The 21900-nt window shown below is 43.7% G+C and overlaps 1 pseudogene; it reads right to left on the bottom strand.

Annotated features, from left to right (window-relative positions):
- Nucleotides 1–19234: 19234 nt before the first annotated feature.
- On the bottom strand, nt 19235–19352 carry LOC126471791 (5S ribosomal RNA; annotated as a pseudogene).
- Nucleotides 19353–21900: the final 2548 nt, after the last annotated feature.

Here is a 21900-nt window from a genome sequence, read left to right on the forward strand (position 1 = left end):
AGTTGAACTATGGGTGCACGGTGTATGGATCAGTGAGGCCTTTGTAGTTGAAGATCATTGACGCTGTCCACCACGAGGGGACAGGTCACAGGTGCTTATAAGACCAGTCTCATACCCAGCCTCTGTGCTGAATCCGGGGATCAGCCCCTTACCATTCGGCGGCAGCTCCTCGTAGTGCATCAGGCATGTAAGATACTTGCAGCTCCGACTTTACCCATATGCCTTTTCTTCAACGGTCCATGAGCCACACTGCCACTTGGGATCCGCTTGCCACGTGTGCTGAAGTCACTCGGTATGGAGCAAGTACAATCCCAAATCCAGAGTTTTAACTGTCTGCTGCCCTGGTTACTACAGGAGCCCAGCGTCATTTTAGATTTAGTGCAATACAGGAGGCCAACGGCCTTGCCCCAGTGGTAACACCGGTTCCCGTCAGATTACCGAAGTTACGCGCCGTCGGGCTGTGCTAGAACTTGGATGGGTGGCCATCCGGTCTGCCAAGCGCTGTTGGCAAGCGGGGTGTACTCAGCCCTTGTGAGGCAAACTGAGGAGCTACTTGATAGAGAAGTACCAGCTGTGGTCTCGGAAACTGACATACGGCCGGGAGAGCGGTGTGCTGACCACATGGCCCTCTATATCCGCATCCAGTGACGCCTATGGACTGAGGATGACACGGCGGACGGTCGGTACCATTTTGGACCTTCATGGCCTGTTCGGAAGGAGGTTTTTTTTTTTTTTAGCTTTACCAATACAGGAGAGATTGCACTCCTGATTCTGTTTTTAATTCTATATTGACAGACATTTTATATGTGCATCGCAACTATACAGCTGTCTTTACGGATGGGTCTAAGTAGGGGGACTCCTTTTGTTGCTCTGTCGTTTACCTGGATCACCTCCTGAAGGTCCAACTGCCTCAGGAATTTACTGTCTTCGATGCAGAGCTATATGTGACCTTGCGGGCACTGGAGCAGATGAGACGCTCTTCCAGTGCTAAATTTCTTCTCTGTTCAGTTTCTCTGAGCGCCCTTTACTCTCTACAACGTTTGTACCCAGTATATAAAGTCATACAGAATATCCAGGATGGCCTCCTCCAAATACAACTACTGGGGTTAGAGGTGTATTTCTGCTGGGTGGCCGCGCGGGCGTTGCAGTCATGGACTGTGCGGCTGGTACCGGCGGAGTTCGAGTCCTCCCTCGGGCATGGGTGTGTGTGTTTGTCCTTAGGATAATTTAGGTTAAGTAGTGTGTAAGCTTAGGGACTGATGACCTTAGCAGTTAAGTCCCATAAGATTTCACACACATCTGAACATTTGAACATTTCTGCTGGGTGCCTGGGCACATGGGAGTTGTGAGGTGCGGAAGGGCGCCGTGTCGTGATCCTCAGGTATTTCAATGTGGCACCTCCCAGCATGTTATCCCCTCGCTGTTAAGGTGCAAGGTCATGCGTCGATGGGAAGACGAGTAGCCGGAAGTTACTGACAACAAACTCCGAGTAGTAAAGCCCACAACTCGGTCGTGGCGTACTTCCTTCCAGCCACGTCAACGGGACGAGGTCCTACTTACTCGTCTTCACATAGGCCACAGCACCATGACACATGGATTCTTACTCCGACGAGAGTACCCTCCAATGTGTGGTGCTTGTGGCGTGCAGATCACTGAGCGCCACATTTTATTGGACTGCGTTTTATTTGCCGACCAGCGGACTGCAGCGGGTTTGCCAACCGATGTGTCCTCTGTTTTAAGGAATGTTTCAAAGAATGTAGTTAAAGCATTAAAGTTCTGTGAATTGTTCAGCATTTTTTAAAGATTTTAGGGAGATGTTTTTAATGTGTCAACAAAATGACTGGCTCACCCAAGTTTTTTGTAGGTGGTCATCCATTTACATTTCTCTGTCCTTTCTTTTAGCTCTTCTGTGTTTTGTTTTCTGTGCTTTAATTTCATGTATAGCTACTTTCTCCCATAATTTGTTTTAGTCCATGTGAGACAGGGTGACTATAGGTCATTTCGCGTGGATGAGTGTACAACAATTTCAGTTTATCTCCACATTCGTTTCTTTTTCTAAGTGTAAGGGCGCTGATGACCTCGCCGTGGGCGCCCATAAAATGCAAACACACACACACACACACACACACACACACACACACATATTCCTAAAACCAATCCACTTCATCCTCTCAATGCAGGCTTGACTACATTGCACCAAGATAATGCCGACTTTTGTATTTCACGAAGAATATCGACCTCCATCGCTGTACAGCACGTATAGGTTCCTCCCTGTGTTGAGCTTTCACCAGAGTGACCCCGATGTGAACACGTGGGAAATAAGGTCACTAGACAAGTCTCTCTTCAGAGTCGTCCAGTAATCAGTATGAATTAACTATGGACTCGGATCGATGCAGCCAGGCGGACATTTCCTAAAGGATACTTCTATGATTCCAAGCTATGAAGTGCTGCGGCGATTTCTGCAGATCACAATAATTGTATGACACTGACTTTGTGCTCATAATGCGGTTGTGTAGGCTGAAAATTCAACTGTTCATTTATACCACAATTAGTCATTCATGGAATGAACTACATGCTTTTCCGTCGTGTTCTTCACGAATCAGCAAGTTCTTGAAGTGACACCGTCCCGAAGGCTACTTCAGTGTCTCATACTGCACCACCTCGCTTGGTAATAGAAGTATGGATGTTTTTTTTTTGTGTCTTATGGTTAATACTTACTGTTCAATCCGTTAGATGTATAGTTTCATCTCGTTTCACAATTTTTATGATCGCAATTGACAAATATGTCAATAGTAATAATCCATCTTCAGTACGATACTTTTTTTGTGTGTGTTGTTATGTCACGCTCAGGAGCTACATTTCCATTTTCAAGGATTTCAGTCTGTCAGCTGTGATCAGCCACAGAACTTGCGTCGTCGGCATCAGTGAAACACACACTACCATATCTTTTTTTACGTATGTCAATAGTCAACCACCAAATATGAAGAGCCATTCACCGTGAGCCATTGTAGGCGACACTAGTGTCATTGTATAAGGTGTGGAATGTGTCGTAAATGATTTATCAAAACAAAAAGTGGATAACATAAGCATGTGATCAACAGAGAACACAGTTTCATTTAAACGCCAAAAAAATGGAGTACACAACTAGGAAAAGTTACAATTTAACATCACAGAGTGAATGTAATCGAGCATTTTAAATTGTTAGAACTGGAGACAGGTGAAAAAGTTTCTTGGAAATATCACATTCACGATCTTGTGCAGAAAGTAAGTGTTGCTGCCTTGACTATGAGAGTAATCTTGATGTTCACTACTATTGAAACGGAAATGCTTATGTACTTTGCTTATTTTCTATCTATTATGTCTTAACGTATCATACACTACGTGATCAAAAGTATCCACACCCCCCCAAAAACATACTTTTTCATGTTAGGTGCATTGTGCTGCCACCTACTGCCAGGTACTCCACATCAGCGGCCTCAGCAGTCATTAAGGATCGTGAGAGAGCAGAATGGGGCGCTCCGCGGAACTCACGGACTTCAAAAGTGCTAAGGTGATTGGGTATCACTTGCGTCATACGTCTACACGCGACATTTCCACACTCCTAAACATCCCTAGCTCCACTGTTTCCGATGTGATACTGGAGTGGAAACGAGAACGAACACGTACAGCACAAAAGCATACAGGCCGACATCGTCTGTTGAGTGACAGAGATCGCCGACAGTTGAAGAGGGTCGTAATGTGATAAGCAGACATCTATCCAGACCATCACACAGGAATTCCAAACTGCATCGGGATCCACTGCAAGTACTATGACAGCTAGGCGGGAGGTGAGAATACTTGGATTTCATGGTCGAGCGACTGCTCATAAGCCACACATCACGCCGGTAAAAGACAAACGACGCCTCGCTTCGTGTAAGGCGTGTAAACATTGGACGATTGAACAGTGGAAAAACGTTGTGTGGAGTGACGAATCACTGTACACAATGTGGCGATCCGATGGCATCGTGTGGGTGTGGTGAATGCCCAGGTGAACGTCATCTGCCAGCGTGTGTAGCGCCAACAGTAAAATTCGGAGGCGGTGGTGTTATGGTATTGTCGTATTTTTAATGGAGGGGACATGCACCCCTTGTTGTTTTGCGTGACACTATCACAGCACAGGCCTACATTGATGTTTGAAGGACTTTCGTGATTCCCACTGTTGGAGGCGATTGATCTTTCAACACGATCGGGCACCTGTTCATAATGCACGGCCTGTGACGTAGTGGTTACACGACAATGACATCACTGTAATGATCTGGTCTGTAGAGAGTCCTGACCTGAATCCTATAGAACACCTTTGGGATGTTTCGGAACGCCGACTTCGTGCCAGGCGTCACCGACCGACATCGATTCATCTCCACAGTGCAGCACTCTCCCCAAGAAACCTTCCAACACCTGATTGAACGTATGCCTGCCAGAGTGGAAGCTGTCATCAAGACTAAGGGTGGGCCATATTGAATTCCAGCATTATCGATGGAGGGAGCCACGAACTTGTAATTCATTTTCAGCCAGGTGTCCGGATACTTTTGATCACATAGTGTAATTTGAGGCAACTTTGTGCATCGGTAAAGCATATTCCTATCGCAGAAAAGGATGATGAAAATGATCTGTTGTTAAAGCATGCGCAGTTCTTCATTGAAGCGTCTCGTAATTCTAAGTTTTCCATCGCTGTATTTATATTTTCTCATCGAATTTGTGGTTAAAAATGTGAGCACTATGGGATTCAAATCAGTCTTCGGATTGATGACCAATTTACCTTTAATGTGGTCTAATTGAATAGAAGCTGCAGTATTCACTCTGTGAAAACTATATGTGACAAAAATTTGCGTTTTATGAAATGTATTCGTAAATTGCGGAGACGGTATTACTTCAGCTGTATGGTTTACTATAGACATACGAAAATTTGTAGTGAACCTTATAGCTAATGCAATATCGTATTCACGATTTGTGAATATATTTCATAATTTAATACGGTTGTAGACAGTCAGCAGTGTCTGATTCTTCATACATGCAGGCATATGTGAAGGACATTTGCATCGAAAAATACAGACACTGCACTAACTCAGTTTTCATTCTGACAGTATTTTATTACGCATTCTATAGATGATGTACACATTCAGCAGTTCCATTTTCAATATGGTTACAGTAGACCCGAAAAATGAGGGACAAAAACGAAAGGTCTTAAAATCCAAGTTCAAATACGTTCTAATATTTCCTTCTGGCCATTCTGATTTAGGATGCCGGCCGCTGTGGCCGAACAGTTCTAGGCGCTTCAGTCCGAAACCACGCGGCTGCTACGGTCGCAGGTTCGAGTCCTGCCTCGGGCGTGGATGTGTCTGATGTCCTTAGGTTAGTTAGGTTTAAGTAGTTCTAAGTCTAGGGGACTGATGACGTCAGATGTTTAGTGCCATAGTGCTTAGAGCCATTTGAACCATTTTTGATTTAGGTTCTCCGTCATTTCCCTAAATCGATTGAGGAGAATGGCAGGATGGCTACTTTCAAATGAACACGGTCCATTTCCTTCATTTTGCTTTCGCAGTTGAAGTCTGTGCTCCAGTTCTAACGACCTTATCGTTAATAAGACGGTAAACCCTAATCTTCCTCCCTTTTATTCTATTCGCGAGTTCCTCACAATTTAGTCTCTTAAATATACTGTACCGTGTTGGATACACAAAATAAAAGCTCATCTTTTCGCTTTTCTTCAGTCACTACACTGCAAATTCTTTGTGCGGTAGGTCTAATTAGTTTCATGGTAGAATAAATTTTGCTCGAATTGTTCCTCGTAACGGAGTTATACAGACTGGTCAGACACTGTGAAAAGCTTGTAAGGGTGCTGCAAGGGAGGTTGTACTGAGAAATAATTCTTAAGGAAAAAATTCTATACGTTGCGCTGTTTCCAAGTTATTTGACATTGAAGTTAGCCAATCAGGCCGTCGCGCGCACAATGTCAAGCAGCCTGCCAGAGGCGGCGACGCCAAATGTGTTCTTCGTTTGGTTTCGTCAAACCGGACAACCGTAGCTTTTGCTCACCTACCTTAAATTTATCACTTCCGAAAAAGGCACATATTCACTGGTAGTGAGCGTTTCAACTGGTATCTGTGCATTACCGTATTTTAGGGCGTGCAAATGCTTGAATTTGCGCGCGCAACGACCTGATTGGCTAACTTCAATGCTAAATAGTTAGGAAACGGCGCAACGCATCGAATTTTGTTCTTAAATAATTTTTCAGCGCAACCTCCGTTGCAATACCTTTACAAGATTCTCAGACTATTTCTGACAAGACTGTACAAGTAGAATAAATAAAGAGTTATAAAAGAAATCGCAAACCTGGGTGCACCGCGCTTCCCGAGAACCATCCCAACATTCGAACAAGTCTTCCAGTCGCCTTCCCTAATACTGAATTAACGTGATCATCCAATTTCATAACGGTTCTCAGTATTACCCCCAGAAACTTACACAATGTGACGTGATGAATCTATTGACCACTAATCTTGTAGTCGGATGCTGTCGGGTTCTTTCTCCTTGTTATAGGCATCATCTTACATTTATCCATATTTAAAGAGAGCTGCCATTCATTACACCAAGTGGGAATTTTGTCGGCGTCTTTCTGTAATTCCCTAGTAACTTTCAACGACGATATTTTCCTGTTCACAACTGCATCGTCAGTGAACAATCTTATAATGCTGCAGATCCTATCCGACAAAAAGCTTTTATGTATATTAAAAACATTAGATGCACTATTACGCTTCCTCGGGGCACACTTGATGCTACTTGAATTGCTATGGTACAATCGCCATCCAGTATAATGTACTGGTATCTGTTAGTCAAGCATTCCTTGAGCCGATGACATATTTGCGAAGACACTCCGTATGATCTTATCTAGGTTCGTAGTCACCGATGTGGTACACTGTGTGTACCTTAAACCGCAGATTGCTCAACATGTTGCTTAAGGAATTACGTAGGATCTTACCGGATAGTATTTTGAGAAATTTCTACACTAGACTCTCGCCCTACATTGTCCGTAAATCGCTAACAGGTCGATGAAAACTGCCCCAGTCTTGAGTTTCTTCTGGTAGCCAGTTTCTGTGTGAGTAGTCAAGGAAAGCACTTGCTCACAGCTGTTTCTACGATGTCTAAATCGAGTGTTTTGAGATGGTGTCACAGAAGTAATTTGGTCTCTTTCAAATTGTTTTTACGCACAGCTAAGTGGATTGGTTGCGCGAAAGTGTTCTGTAGATGTTTCTTTCCTCTCTGGCTTTTTGATAGGAATAACTTCGCCTTTCTTAAATTTTGCTGGTAATTTTCCTGTTCCAGTTTCTGTAATTGATTGCCGCTTGGGAACTCGAGAGATAGGCCGGCAGCCCTCTTTGGTTTACGACGTGGTCGTGGGCCTTCTGAACTGCTGTGTGATGGTGCTACTGGATGCTGATGTCAGAACATCGTCTTCACAGTGAGCCGCAAAGTTATTGTTCGTGTACAGAAAACTTACAAGAATTTGCAAATGCGTTCCAGTGCGTGGGTGTAGAGTTAGGAGATTTTTTTTTTTTTTTTTTTTTTGCCAGACGAGTGTTGCTGTTTACTGAGAGCGCACGATTGGCTGGCATAGGCCTCATTAAAGATCGGAGATTTATTGGCCAACTGAGAGTGGTATTTGATTGGAAGAGCGGGATTGGTGGGATATAAATAAAGTAAATAAACTGTATTTATTTCCCGGAAACAAATGTTTTAGTGTGACTACCATCGTAACTTTGGAACATTGCTCGGTTGAGTCTTTGTGAAAATAATCTACGGAACTTGCAAGAGAGCCGCTGGAGATGGTGTACTGAATGTCGGTGAGGCACGCTTTCCGGTCTACTAGTCAGATCTTAGAATCTTTCTGAATACAGTTAGATAGTACAACGCATTTAGCATTGTATTAGAGTAGCGACAATTTTAACTCGGCATTGTGGATCAAGGCGAGGTTTGCGACGCTTTTTTACTGGTTTAAAAGTGTAGCAATGCTGTCAGTTGATTCAGGTCGGCTGATAAACATTTCCTTGCTAATCAGTGCTGAACTAAGTCGCGCAATCAATCTCGCGTGCAGTTTGCAGCTAGAGGCTCACTGATTTCGGTCGCAGATGCGAGTGATAGCTCGTGCCACAATAAGACATTTGCGAGGACAAAGCCGAAGTAAAGTTCCAGTTTCCTTTCATACTAACCGTAGGCTGGGTTCACGCGAACGCAATATTTGCGGTGCGTCAACTGACCCCACTGCTATGACGCACCTGGTAGGTACAGCAATCTACACGAGGAGGAACGTCCGTGGCTGCGAAATTTGGCTGCTCTCCTGCCGCATCATTCGGGAGGACGACGGTTCAATTCCGCGTCCGGGCATCCTGATTTAGGTTTTCCGTGATTTCCCTGGATCACTTCAGGCAAATGCCGGGATGGTTCCTTTGAAAGGGCACGGCCGACTTCCTTCCCCATCCTTCCCTAATCAGAGCTTGTGCTCCGTCTCTAATGACCTCGTTGTCGACGGGACGTTAAACACTAATGTCCTCCTCCTCCTCCTGCCGCATCGCCCATAGCGAGACGGAAATCGCGTGGCGGCAGCCACATTGCTATGGGCGTCAACCTTTCTTTTTCAAGAGCAAGTACTCACAACGTGAGGTGGCGCCTCGGAACGCATGTGTACCGATCTTATTATTACTTGGAAACCTACATAAATTAATGTGTTACGAGCCACCTACAAACCAGCTATAGTAAGAGGGAGAAAATTTGGCCGCCGGCAAGTATTGATCCGTTAAAAGTCGGCTCCATTCGGAACACTTCGTATAGACTGTTCTCTATTTCAGAGGGCTGCCACCCTCAGCGAATACAAAGTTGTGACGCTGTAATTACGAGACGAGGCGTTGCTGTGTTGTCTATGTGAGCGGATGATTAATTGATTAATAACAGTAATTGTACTTATATTTAAATACATTATAGGCATGATCAAAAATGTTTACGAAGTGTTTTGAACGTGATGTTTCTTCTACTCATTGCGTTGTTTTATAACAGCCTTAATTTGACTTAATAATCCTTGCTATAAGTAGGCATCGCATTTGAAAATGATCGTCTCAGTAATGCAAATTCACGAATCCATGTTACTTCTGTATCAAACTTTATGCGATAGCAGCTGACAGGTTGGAGTCGCGCACGCCCGTGAGTTGTCAGTACTGGGAGACAATCAATAAAACATTTCCTCTTTCACATCCTGTCGCTCCTCTGAGGCCGCGCAACGCCCGTGCCCCTAAGGCAAGCGGCCAACTTTACTTAGCTTACGGCCGAATTCATCAACGTCAATTAAAACGAAGCCCATCTTAAAATATTGATGTCTCTGTAAGTATTTTTGTGTCTTACACAGCAAGAAAACTACACTCTTAAGAAGCTCTTAACGTTAGTTGACGTTTTCGTTTGAGCTATTAGTTGCTGCATGCATAATATTACAAAATACGGCAGACAACCGCGGGCAGCAGTTTGACGACCACTGAACGGGTCAGTTCACACTGGCGGAGCGGCAGGTGTGCGAAGGGACAATTGAAGGCAGTGGCCAGTTGACAACAGGCAGTATTGTGTTCTCCGTTCTGAGCCTACCAGCGTCGTCCTCAGTGTGTCCGCTAAGAACTCAGAAAATCGGCACAGAAATTTTTATAACGGAGGTAGAGGAAAGATCTTGTTTTTGGGACATAACAGTCGATGAATACAAGGATAGTAACAAGAGAGATACGGAGTGGCATGGCATTTGCTGCCTATTTCTAGTTTTCGCGGAGCATTCAAGTAGAGAGAGATAACAACTGTTATTATTTCTTTTCACCTCTTCATTATTACAATAATAGTATGGGTTACATACGATGAGTCAGAGTCACAACAAAATGAGAAATTTACTTTCTCTAAATGCGTTACGCATTTTTATTCAGGGGAACAACAGCGAGAAATTCAGAAATTCCTAAATTTCTCTTATTGTTGAAATATGTAAGTCTGCAGGCTTTCCTGGCCGTTGTCACAGAAGGTAAAATCTTCTGGGTTATTGGGCCCCATCCTATTTCGTCTATATTCTGTTTATAGGTGCCGTCCGTGCCGGCCACAATAACGGAATCAGAGTTGACTTTCTTAAAGAAGACTATGAAGGACAACGGCAACCATGATTTGCCCGTAGACAGGGCATTCGGACGAAATATTCATTATCCTAACAGCAACGACGAGGAACCGCTTTCTCACTCTGTTAAGCTATCATTTGTTTCCTGACTTACTGATTCAAAAATGGTTCAAATGGCTCTGAGCACTAAGGGACTTTTAAGATCTGTGGTCATCAGTCCCCTAGAACGTAGATCTACTTAAACCTAACTAACCTAAGGACATCACACACATCCATGCCCGAGGCAGGATTCGAACCTGCGACCGTAGTGGTCAGGCGGTTCCAGACTGAAGCGCCTAGAACCGCAAGGCCACACCGGCCATCTGAGTTACTGACCGCATCGGCAGAATCCTACGGAGAAATAAGTCTGTTGCACGTGAAGAGAAACGAATGCATAATCTGAAAAGCCGGTCCTGTGGAAGATACATCAGTAAATAATATTTATCGAAAAATAAGCCACAAAATACTTTCATAGCGATAACACGGTTAACAAAATAGAAAATCTCATATAAAAACTACTTGATAAAGTATTCGCCCACTCACGTCTTTTGATATTTAGAACGTGAAACCCTGCTTTAAATTACAAAATTAATGTTAAGTGGGATTTCCTTTTTAGTTAATACTGCTTGCAGTCGTCTGGGCATAGAGCTAACTACGTTTGCTGTCAGAGAGGATGGAATTTGGCCCTTTCTTCTTTAAGAGCTTGTCAGGAATTTGTCTATTTCTGTAGTTCTCTTTCAGTGCTTTCCAAAGACTGGGCTCTGAGGAGGGGCGCTGAGTTTTCTCGGGTGTATGTACGGAAGCTACATCCTCGATTTTCTAGCCACATGCTTAGGGTCGTTGTCCTGTTGAAAGATGTAAATTCCTTAGAGACCTAATTTTTGGGCACTAGAATTTAGATTTTCCCTTAAAACGTTTGAATACATTTTGTGATCCATCGTACCCTCTGCAAAATGCTGTTTTCTAACATCTGCAGCACACGTACACAATTTTTCACCGTGGGCTCAAGGCATTGCGGCAGCATCTCTGTGTTTTTCTTACACCACACCGTTCGCCTGCCATCTGACCTGAATATGTCACACTTTCTTTCACCAGAAAATATAACTCTGTTCCGGAATCTTTCTTCTTGACTCTATGTTCCTCGGTAAAATCAAAACGTTTCTTCCGATTTGATTCACTGACCAAAATTTCTTGCAAGCTACCCGGCCGTTAAACTGAAGAGCCAAGGAAACTGGTACACCTGCCTAATATCGCGTAGGGCCCCAGCGAGCACCCAGAAGTGCCGCAACAAGACGTGGCATGGACTCGACTAATATCTGAAGTAGTGCTGGAGGGAACTGACACCATGAATCTTGCAAGGCTGTCCATAAATCCGTAAGAGTACGAGGGGGTGAAGATCTCTTCTGAACAGTACGTTGCAAGGCTTCCCAGATATGCTCAATAATGTTCATGTCTGGGGAGTTTGTTGGCCAGCAGAAGTGTTTACATTCAGAAGAGTGTTCCTGAAGCTACTCTGTAGCAATTCTGGACGTCTGCAGTGTTGCATTGTCTGTTGGAATTGCCCAAGTCCGTCGGAATGCAAATGGACATAAATGGATGAAAGTGATAAGACAGGATGCTTACGTATGTGTCACCTGTCAGATACTTATGTAGACGTATCAGGAGTCCCATATCACTCCAACTGCACAAGCCCCACACCATTACAGAGCCTCCACCAGCTTGAACAGTCCCCCTGCTGACATACAGCGTCCATGGACTCATGAGGTTGTCTCTATACAAGTACACGCCCATCCGATCGATAGAATTTGAAACGAGACTCGCCCGACCAGGCAACATGTTCCCAGTGATCAACAGTCCAATGTCGGTGTTGACTGGCTCAGGCGAGGCGTGAAGCTTTGTGCTGTGCAGTCATCAAGGGTACATGAGTGGGCCTTTGACTCCGAAAGCCCATATCGATGATGTTTCGTTGAATGGCTCGCACGCTGATACTTGTTCATGGCCCAGAATTGAAGTCTGTAGCAATTTGCAGAAGAGTTTCACTTCTAACACTTTGAACGATTCTCTTCAGTCGTCGTTGGTCTCGTTCTTGCAGGATCTTTTTCCGGCCACAACTATGTCGGAGATTTAATGTTTTACCGGATTTATGATATTCACGGTACACTCGTGAAATGGTCGTAAGGGAAAATCCCCACTTCATCGCTACCTCAGAGATGCTGTGCCAAATCGCTCGTGCGTCGACTATAGTACCACGTTCAAACTCTCTTAAATCTTGATAACCTACCATTGAAGCAGCAGTAACCGATTTAACTGCGCCAGACACTTGTTGTCTTATATAGACATTGCAGAACGCAGAGCCGTATACTGCCTCTTTACATATCTGTGTATTTGAATACGCATGCCTATACCACTTTGTTTGGCGCTTTAGTGTATATCCTTATTCTTGTTGGTATTTCTGGCTGTGTTAGCACATACCCTGTTGCACCCGACTCTTAACTCACCAGCCAACTTAGGAGCGCAGATTTTAGGATTTTTCTTGATTTCTATCACGATAAATCTCACTTCTGCGTCAGTCAGTGAGCGAGGACGTCCGGTTAGCGGCTGGTTTCTCAGCCATGCGCGGAGCTGATTTCAGGCCGCCCAGCCAAGCGTCTCGCGGTCTGGCCCCCAGCCTGTCAGCTAACAGGGTCATGCATTCTGCTCGCGATGGAGACTCATACGTCTATAACGTCTCAAGGTTTACGGGGAGACAACGACTCGTACACGTTTTGTGCAACGTGCTTCCAACTACAAGTAAATTGATAATTACGATAATTGCAATTAGAGTTGTTCTACCAAATTACATTTCCGTAGTTTTGGTACAGTACGTAAACGACTTAGTAAATGGTAGAATTACCAGCAGTACTGGTAGCATTGATACGAAAATAAACATAAATGAATGTGTGAGACAGAACAGGAGCCAACGAATTCTCTTTGTTCAAAAAAAAAAAAAAAATGGTTCAAATGGCTCTAAGCACTATGGGACTTAACATTTGAGGTCATCAGTCAAATGGTTCAAATGGCTCTGAGCACTATGGGACTTAACTTCTGAGGTCATTAGTCCCCTAGAACTTAGAACTATTTAAACCTAACTAACCTAAGGACATCACACACATCCATTCCCGAGGCAGGATTCGAACCTGCGACCGTAGCGGTCGCGCGGGTCCAGACAGTAGCGCCTAGAACAGCTTGGCCACCCGGCCAGGTGGTAATCAGTCCCCTAGACTTAGAACTACTTAAACCTAACTACCCCATGGACATGACACATATCCATGCCCGAGGCAGGATTCGAACCTGCGACCGTAGCAGCAGGGCGGTTCCGGACTAAAGCGGCTAGAACCGCTCGGCCACAGCGGCCGGCTAATTCTCTTTGTGGTTTGTTTGTTTCTTTTGCACAAAATTAGAACTGCATGTCGTTCAGCGTTAGCCCATTGTGTATTTTATATCCTTACAAAACATAAATTACTTTTATAAGTAATAAAATTTTGTTGACCACGTAACTTCTGCGCTTTTATGCAACCAGTTCAATTACTTTTGATGCAAGTACAGTTTACATGCACAAACACAAGAAATCTATATATATTGTTGTTATTTTGTACTCAGTGCCGGCCGCGGTGGTCTCGCGATTCTAGGCGCGCAGTCCGGAACCGTGCGACTGCTACGGTCGCAGGTTCGAATACTGCCTCGGGCATGGATGTGTGTGATGTCCTTAGGTTAGTTAGGTTTAAGTAGTTCTAAGGTCTAGGGGACTGATTACTACAGCAGTTGAGTCCCATAGTGCTCAGAGCCATTTGAACCATTTGAACCATTGTACTCAGTGGAACATTCTTCATCATGATCAAAGGCAAGCGTTTCCTGTCGTTATTAGTAGCCGGCCGCTGTGGCCGAGTCGTTCTAGGCGATTCAGTCCGGAAACGCGCTGCTGCTACGGTCGCAGGTTCGAATGCTGCCTCGGGCATGGATGTGTGTGATGTCCTTAGGTTAGTTAGCTTTAAGTAGTTCTACGTCCCCTAGACTGATGACCTCAGATTTAAAGTCCCATAGTGCTTAGAGCCATTTTTTGTCGTTAGCTGTCTAGCAATAACAGAAACATGCTTGTGCAAGCTCGACGATGTATTGAAGGGTGTTTGATATGTTCTTCTTTTGCGTTTTCTTTTTTAATTTTACTATTCTTGAGGAATCTGCGTTTTCTAGGGCTGTATGATAAATATGTATTCTTTTATTTTTACTACAGCAGCCCTCTGTTTCTCATCGAAGTTTATCAATTTTCGAATTAAACATCTCAATTAATCATTAATAATTTCAGTGTTGCTATAATACTGTTTCCTTTTAAGTAATGGACCGGAGGACAACAATGTGGAACAAAAATTTTCTGTGGATTATGTGGTCCCTTATACAGGGTGAACAAAAATTCGCGCACTCGAACTTCGTAGCGCGATTCCTCACATACTGGCAGTACAAAAAGGCATGTCACAAAATTTCGTCGTGCGGATATTTCGGGCAGTAAATGGACGTTAAAGATTGGCAGTCTGGGAACACTGTAATCACGTGTACGGTTACTACCACTGTCAAGATATACGAATAGTGCTGTGCAGCTGGCCCAGTGGGTAGTGTTTTGAGTCAGGATGCAGGAGGTCGAGGTTTCGATTGTGAGTGGAGGCTTATTTGTTTTTATTTGCTAAAAGTAGTCTGCGTGGTACGGTGTCTGACGTCTTAATCGTCATACAGCGATTACAGTGCGTCTTCTACAAAACATTTGCAGTTACGTACTACGAATACAGAAATGGAAATACAATCGATTTCACTGGTCAGCTTTTAAAGAAATCTTTTGCATGTCGTGGACGGGAACTGTTTCGCACCACCGCATCTACTAGTTTCCACACTTTTTTGGTACCTTCCCCCAATAGTCCCATCGATTAAATATTCTTGCCACGTTCAGGTTCATTGCATTTTGTTAGGGCCCTACATCACCAGTAGGGCTAGCAACGTGCTTTGCTAATAATTTCGGTGCTACCATTGGGGGAGTGTTCACACAAAACAGATATGGAGTCTAGCAGATGTAGTGGTGCGAAACAATCATGTCCACGCCACGCAAAATGCCTCTTTAAAAGCTGACCAATAAAAACGATTGTATCTCCTTTTCTGCGTTCATAATATGTAATTGCAAATGTTTTGTAGAAGACCCACTGTAATCGCTACGTGACGATTAACATGCCAGACTACTTTTAGCAAATAGAAACAAATAAACCTCGACACAGAATCGAGCCCTTGACCTCCTGCATGCTAATCGAAAACGGTACTCACTGCACCAAATGCACGGCACTGCGCTTTTTACTGACAGAGGTAGTTACCGTACACGTGATTACGGTGTTGCCAAATTGCTAATCTTTAACGACCGTTTACTGCTCGAAATGTACGCAGGACGAAATTTTGTGACAGACATTTTTATATTGCTAGTATGTGAGGAATAGCGCTGCGAAGTTCGAGTGCGCGGATTTTTCTTCCCCCTGTATATCCTCATTCAGTTTCTAGACGTTTCACCGCTTCCGGTTTCTAGGGGAATTTAGTAAGACACTAACCGCATAGGCAAACAGTGCGATCTAAATGACGTAACGTCCGATAGATACGCAACATACCTAACATACAGGTAACGCGATTACTACCTAAACTGACCAATTGCGCTGTTTGAAAATTAAGGCACATAATTACAAGATTCTGCTACTGTGACTTGTCTCACAAATACTCTCATGACATTTATAGACACTGTAACAGAGTAAAACTAAATAAATGCAATTACAGGAAAACATGCAATTTCCTCTGTCTTTAGACTTGTAGACAAAGCTCTTTCTTTCATGGTTTCCGCTCATAAAATGAATTTATAAAATGCTGTATACTAGGCCTTTAGCCAATTAGATGGACGGCTAACGAAAATCCAATACCGGTATTCAGTACTGTAACACAAGTCAGAATTTACAGCTTTAATTTGTTGTTCACTTGGTCCGATTCTTTCTCCTAAAACGAAGGGTAAGATTTGCGTGCATAATTCTAGATTAATAAAATCACTACATTTTGAGTTGCAAGTTTCTTGAAATTGACTTACAGAAAGTAATATGCTGACAAACCAATTTGTGAACACCAATTTCTTCCACTATAAAATGAATATCAGTGGTCGCTGCGTGGAACTACCTGGTTGTTGTATCAGCCTTTTGTTCTTAGAAACAAAGAAAAAGAATAAAGCATTAGTTACCACAAATTTTTGTTGAAAAACAAGAACTGCACCAGTTAAATAAAGCATTACACAGTTTCTGCAGAATAAACATTACTAAAAAGAATTTATGCAGAATCAGTAGATCATTAACGTTTTGTGGGCTAATGAATGATCTTTTCTTGTTGGCAATCAGCCTTGCATGGCTAAAATTTCTTTCTATAGACGCACTTGTTGCGGGGATTTTTACACAGATCGAGCTAATTTTAAGAGCCTTGGAATTTTTTTTTAACATACTGTCAACAACTGCGCTGTATCCTCATTTTCAAGGGTAACCTGTTGCTCAGTAACGTGAAATTTCGACATCTCTATTGCTGCTGCTCCAAGGATTATCTAAGTCTAGTATCCAACTGCCAGATCGACTTTTCTTTGGTTCCGTGGGGGCAAACCACTTTCTTTCACTGAAACTGCAAAAAATATATAATGTAAAAAAGTAACCTACTGGTGTTGTACTTGTTTGCCGTAACCAGTATATGAAAGAAACAAAAAGGCAGGCCCGCCCGGTTGGCTATTCGGTCTAACGCACGGCTTTCCGGGCGAGAAGGTGCGCCGGTCCCTGACACGAATCCGCCCGGCGGATTTGTGTCGAGGTCCGGTGAGCCGGCCAGTCTGTGGATGGTTTTTAGGCGGTTTTCCATCTACCTCGGCGAATGCGAGCTGGTTCCCCTTGTTCCGCCCCAGCTACACTATGTCGGCGATTGCTGCGCAAACAAGTTCTCCACGTACGAGTACACCATCATTACTCTACCACGCAAACATAGGGGTTACACTCATCTGGTGTGACACGTTCCATGGGGGGTCCACCGGAGGCCGAACCGCACAATAACCCTGGGTTCGGTGCGGGGCGGCGGAGGGGTGAAGTGGACTGCGGTAGTCGTCGTGGGGTTGCGGACCACTGCGGCTGCGGCGGGGACGGAGCCTCTCCGTCGTTTCTAGGTCCCCGGTTAACATAACATAACATAACAAAAAGGCATATATAAGACAGAGAGAGAGAAAGGTGGACAGGGAGAGGGAGGGAGGGAAAGGAAGAGAGGGAGTGGGAGTGATGGAGGGGGGGAAGAGAGAGAGAGAGAGGGAGAGGGAGAGAGAGAGAGAGAGAGAGAGAGAGAGAGAGAGAGAGAGAGAGAGAGAGAGAGAGAGAGAGAGAGAGAGGTGGGGGCGGAAGTAGGGAGAAAAATAATGACATCCTTCAATGCAACAGACAATCTGCACACAGTACTATGCACTTACTCTCTTTTTTCTGGCTTCAGGGTCTTTCGAACGCTGGGGCACAAAAATAATGCGACAAGATGTCCAATACGAATCTCTGTCCTCTCTTTCAGGAAAGACTTCGTCCTTCGCTTAAGCGCTGTGATTTCTGTCTGCAGTATAAAATAAGACCTTAACAGCTACTCCTTTACCGGCAATTAATGCTTGTTCAAAATGGTTCAAATGGCTCTGAGCACTATGGGACTTAACATCTATGGTCATCAGTCCCCTAGAACTTAGAACTACTTAAACCTAACTAACCTAAGGACATCACACAACACCCAGCCATCACGAGGCAGAGAAAATCCCTGACCCCGCCGGGAATCGAACCCGGGAACCCGGGCGTGGGAAGCGAGAACGCTACCGCACGACCACGAGATGCGGGCTAATGCTTGTTAATAAGGAAGCAGACAGAATGCATACCGACAACTACAGTTCCGATGGCGTTGACTGAGTGGTTTCTGAAACAGAGCAGTGGACAAGAATATCGTAGTGTCTTAGCAAAACAAAACGAATATCGGATGCTTCTCTGCTTGAAGATCGTCATTGACGTCTCGAAACTTCGACAGGAGGTGGACGAAAACTGTAGCAAGCTCCCTATTCCAGCCTTCTAATCGATGCATTTGATTCCGTTCTGTTAGTACGCTAGTGGGCTCGTCGATGGTATTTTCCACAGACTCTTATTATACTGACAACGCTATTCCAGTGGATATCTATCACGGACTTTACCGTTTTGATGAGAAGCTTACTCAAACCAGTTTTTTAAACTAATTCATGATAATGTTTGAGGTTGTTATTAATTTGAGTGTTTGTGGAGCAAATTCTTTGAGAAATTTTTCTTCGTCTAACACGTGTCATGGCACAGTTGCAATGCAGTGTGGTATACAATGGAGCCGCTTAAACGGCGAAAGAGCTGACTTTACATTAGCCGCCTGGTCCGTTACAAATGTTGCACCTTCTAAGTCTGTGACAGAAACGACGTAACTTTCTAATTCAGACAACATTTCTCTGCAAACATTGAGACTGGAGTTAGCGTCTTCAGCAGGAAATTTCGCCGTGCATAAAACGTGCGATTACATTTGCATTTCGAGATCATATAGTGCTCAACAACGGTAACGTATTCAGATTTACAGCATTTCTCAGACCATAAATCCACTTCAAAGGCACATGCATTGGCTGCTAAATAAATTTTGGTTTCCTGTTGAGTTTTTTCAGCTACCTGAGAAACATTTCGTGAAATCGTTGAGCAAAGACTTGTTCTCACGGACTTTGGTTTTATGATCGTCCTCACAGACTTTTGGTCTGTTGTTGCCCGTCGTGGTTTGTCTAATTTCGACCTCGAGCCATTCCCACGGTGCGGAAAGGCGGATATGGAGGGGCATGTGGTCAGCACACCGCTATCCCGGCCGTGTGTCACTTTACGAGACCGGAGCTACTTCTCAGTCAAGTAGCTCTTCAGTTTGGCTCACAAGGGCTGAGTGCACCCCGCTTACCAACAGCGCTCGGCAGACCGGATAGTCACCCATCCAAGTGCTAGCCCAGCCCGACAGTGCTTAACTTCGGTGATCTGACGGGAACCGGTTTTAGCACTGCGGCAAGGCCGTTTGCCATACCTGTAAATAAATTAGCTAGAAACCGAGAGAAAAAGCGAGGGGCGTTCGTAACTCCTTCGCTGAGTGTTTCATAATTGGCAAGTTAGCTTGGAAAGACAAGTATTGTTATTGAAAATAAGTAGTTTTTGTGGCACAAAGTCTAAATAAATTGATCATCTATGTGAATTTTGTTTACTTCCACACCCTGCTTCCTTTCAGTCACATGAGTTTTTTCATTGTACGAGAGAACTACGAGCTAGTATTGAGTAAAAACTGCAAATGAGAAGTAGGTAATGAGACAAAAACAAGCTTTAAAATATCCATAAAAGTGCTTGCCTTATCAGACATTTAGCTTGGTTTGTAGATACTGTGCAAAACAGATGCCATTTTCTCGTATGAAAAGTTTTCCGGCTTGTACTCTTCGTTAATACCATCCCTAGTTTTCGTACTGTTCCTTACCTTTAACGCAAGCTTTCAGTAAGTCAACATCAAATTTTCTATTTTCTTTTTTAGTTCATTTAAAGAACACTCAACGCTAATGCTACATCTGATTCGCTTCCAAGCATCATACATCGATCTAGTTTCCACCTTTGTGGGCAGCATTTGGAGGTTCCAGACAGAAGGTTCTCCCTTACGTAGGTCTCCAAACTCCATACTCACTTCACTGGACCACTCCATAATTATCACCGACTGAAAACTTTCAAAAAACTGAATGACTTCAAAAACCACTAACACAGATCGTGGCCTGCCAAACCACAGGGCATGGAAACAAGGCTTAACATTTACGCGGCCAGATTTTGCATACTGTGCACCTATGTGAAAAAAGTTGTGACGTAAGTTCCTGAACCCTTCAACTTTAGCGGTATTGGTGGAACGTAGGTTCTGGATGCAGAGTCTAACGCAACTACTGACAACAGTAGATTTTGTTCTCGAAGATACTGATGAGGTTTTCCGTGTCTCAAGAGTTTGTCACGTTTAACGCATTTGTGCCTGATTAACGCTGAAGTTGACGACCCTTTCTTAAAGCAATAAACAAAATCACATAACTTGCACTGCAAGAAAACTAACATATTCGTTCTATTGTGCGCAATGTACAGCCGAAAATTTTTTCCATACTGCAGACAACTAATGCTTCCTTGAATGAAGAACAAATTGTTTTATAAGTAACTTTTCCTTCACTGCTTCCCTATTAAGAACACACAATGGTGCTAGTGACGTTGGGAGTGATGCGACACGTGACATGGCATGAGACTTGTACCTGGCTTGCAACTTCAGGTGGAACGAACACTGTGTAACTGGGCAGCGCCTACCAGATTTACGCGAAGTAAGCGAGTCGCGTGGCAGGCCACATGAATGCTGGCTGAGCACAGTTTTGCCACACGCAACGTCTGTGCTAGTGGAAATTTATAAGTCTCTGCTTTCGTACGCTATTGTCTCTTTGTCCAGGACAATGAGAAATGATCCTGCGTTCAACATTCATTTTGTTGGTCTTGTGGAGAAATACCCATGTTACGCGATCTGACGTTTTCCCGGCGCATTTCTAACTCCTAGAATTCTCGAGTGTCAGTCAGCATCACGTCCTAATTTCTCCAGGATATTTCGGCAAATAGACTCGTTGCCATCTTCCCGTGGTCCCTGAAGCCGTCATCAGGGACCACCTGAAGATGTCAAAGAGTCTGTTTGACGAAATATCGTGGAGGAATTACGACGTGACACAGGCGGACACCCAAGAATTAAGTTAACTATTCGTGTATTTTAGAATAACAGAAATGCCCAAGCTAGTAGTGCTGGAAAGTACTGCACGTAGAATTTCGGAGACAGGTGTAGTAATCGAAATTAGTTAAATGAATTTCTAGAAAAGAAAGAAATATAAAACTAAAGAATAATACATAATGTGGTTTGTCCGAAAAACTTTTTACTGATAAGCCCGATGTAATATCAGATGCTTACGGTACGTAGCTACTTGCATACTTGGTTCTGTCAATAAAATGCTCCAGTTGAGTTAAGAAAGAAAATACAGAGACTATTTGTCCACTCCAAAGTATCGTTTGTAGAGCTGTGTTGTTTTCCCGGGTATTAATGTGAGCTGTCAGTAGGATGCTCAATATAATTATGGAAATATGGTTTTGTCTTATGCAAATACTTTCTTGTTTGACACCCATAACATGAGAATATCTGATAAATAGTGACATAGTGCGTGTTTGAGAGCAGGCATGAAAAAGCGAAATCAACAAAAGACGACGAACTAGAGCAAATTTTCATCTGTACTACATATGTTATAAAGCTACATAAACATCCATATGTAACACTAAGAGAATAAACGAACCCACTGACGAAGGTGAAACTTCACCAAAACATGTTTGCCTGTTAAATAAGAATTTGCATTTACTCAAGACGGAGCCGTATGTCCATAATTATACCAGGGGTATACAATAAATAATGGAAGACATTTTTTTATGAAAGCAGGTTGATTTTTCTCAGAATTCCAAAACATTATATTAGACCCCACTCTTTTGGCTACAGAATCCTATTTTTCAGCATAATCTCCGTTCAATGCGACGGCC

The sequence above is a fragment of the Schistocerca serialis genome, chromosome 3 (genome assembly GCF_023864345.2).
Source record: "Schistocerca serialis cubense isolate TAMUIC-IGC-003099 chromosome 3, iqSchSeri2.2, whole genome shotgun sequence".
Taxonomy (NCBI): Eukaryota; Metazoa; Arthropoda; class Insecta; order Orthoptera; family Acrididae; genus Schistocerca; species Schistocerca serialis.